The following is a 1,742-nucleotide window of genomic DNA, read 5'->3' as shown; positions in this document are numbered from 1 at the left end:
CACGGTCCTGTAACACGGTTCTGTAACACGGTTCTGTAACATGGTTCTGTAACATGGTCCTGTAACATGGTTCTGTAACACGGTCCTGTAACGGTTCTGTAACATGGTTCTGTAACATGGTTCTGTAACACGGTTCTGTAACACGGTTCTGTAACACGGTTCTGTAACATGGTTCTGTAACAACACGGTTCTGTAACACATTTCTGTAACATGGTTCTGTAACACGGTTCTGTGACATGGTTCTGTAACATGGTTCTGTAACATGGTTCTGTAACACGGTCCTGTAACACGGTTCTGTAACATGGTTCTGTAACATGGTTCTGTAACACGGTTCTGTAACACGGTTCTGTAACACGGTTCTGTAACATGGTCCTGTAACATGGTTCTGTAACACGGTTCTGTAACACGGTTCTGTAACATGGTCCTGTAACATGGTTCTGTAACATGGTTCTGTAACACGGTTCTGTAACATGGTCCTGTAACATGGTTCTGTAACACGGTTCTGTAACACGGTTCTGTAACATGGTCCTGTAACGTGGTTCTGTAATGTGGTTCTGTAACATGATTCTGTAACATGGTTCTGTAACATGGTTCTGTAACACGGTTCTTTAACTAAATGAATGGGTGAACCTTCCTGTTCAATTCAATTTAAAAAACTTTATTGATCCCATAGAGAATCAGGTGTTGTTGTAACTCATTGTTGTAGCTGATGGCTGCAGGAAACATCTTAAAGTGGTCTGTAGTACAACAAAACTGAAGAAGCCTCCTTTTAGGAAGATAAAATGCATATTTCTTGCCACCTTTTTGACAAAGTTTTAGATTAAAATGATTTTATAATGAGAACAGAGTGTTGGTATTTAGTTTTATCAAATTTTAGTTCAATAAAACCTGGGTTAATGCCTTTTTGTGTTGGACAGTCTTGAATCTTCAACATTGCTTCCTGAAGGTTTTAATAACATTTATTTAGTGGTGCATTAAATAAATTGTTAACAGACTAAAATGAGTCAACCTGAGCAGTTAATGGATAAATTATAATGGCTATGTGTGATTTCTTACCACTTAGCTACATTATGTGTTAAAATCAGTCTTAGCAGCCAAGTCAAGTTTTAGCTGAACATGTGTAAAAAGTGATTTAGTTATTTAGTGTTTTTAAGTTTAGTTGGAGGCTGAATCAGGGTTGACTGCATTAGTTGTAAACACAAGTTTCAGTGGTATATTTAGCTAACAGGCAGACACGGGCGGAAAATATAATCATTCAGCATGATTTTATCAACTATAAGTTTGTTCTGGAAACAAAGTGGGTTTGGGTCCAAACAGAACCGGAACGGGCAGAAATAAATAATGAAATCCTTTTGAGCAGAACGGACCGGTTCACTCTTATCTGGACTCTGTCCGGAAGCTGGTTCGGATCAGAAGTCTGTTTCTAAAATCTGCTCACAGAACCAGCAGCTGCGGCTCAGCCGAACCAGAACCTGAACCCGAACCACGATCTGGTGCGGTTTCAGACTAAACCTCGGATTCTTAATGTGATTTATTAAAAAAAAAACATACAAATAAATAAATTAATTAATTTAAATAAAAAAAAGTAGGACGTAGACTCGGTTAGATTTTCCTGCAGATGTTTTTGTAATTCAAACATCTGTCCTCGCGGGCAGCAGCCGCGTGTCGCTGCGCGCGAGGCTGCTCTGAGAGAAGGCCTCAGCTCAGTGATTTGGGTTCAATAATTATGTAAAATCATACAT

The 1,742-nt window shown here is 39.0% G+C and overlaps 1 protein-coding gene across 1 annotated transcript in view; it reads right to left on the bottom strand.

Annotated features, from left to right (window-relative positions):
• The window catches only part of sim1a (SIM bHLH transcription factor 1a), a 39,564-nt gene that overhangs the window by 35,595 nt on the left and 2,227 nt on the right, over window positions 1–1,742 (bottom strand). The window lies entirely within an intron of this gene.

Source organism: Austrofundulus limnaeus, unplaced genomic scaffold (genome assembly GCF_001266775.1).
Source record: "Austrofundulus limnaeus strain Quisiro unplaced genomic scaffold, Austrofundulus_limnaeus-1.0 Scaffold383, whole genome shotgun sequence".
Lineage (NCBI taxonomy): Eukaryota > Metazoa > Chordata > Actinopteri > Cyprinodontiformes > Rivulidae > Austrofundulus > Austrofundulus limnaeus.
This window is presented reverse-complemented; position numbering and strand designations above follow the sequence as displayed.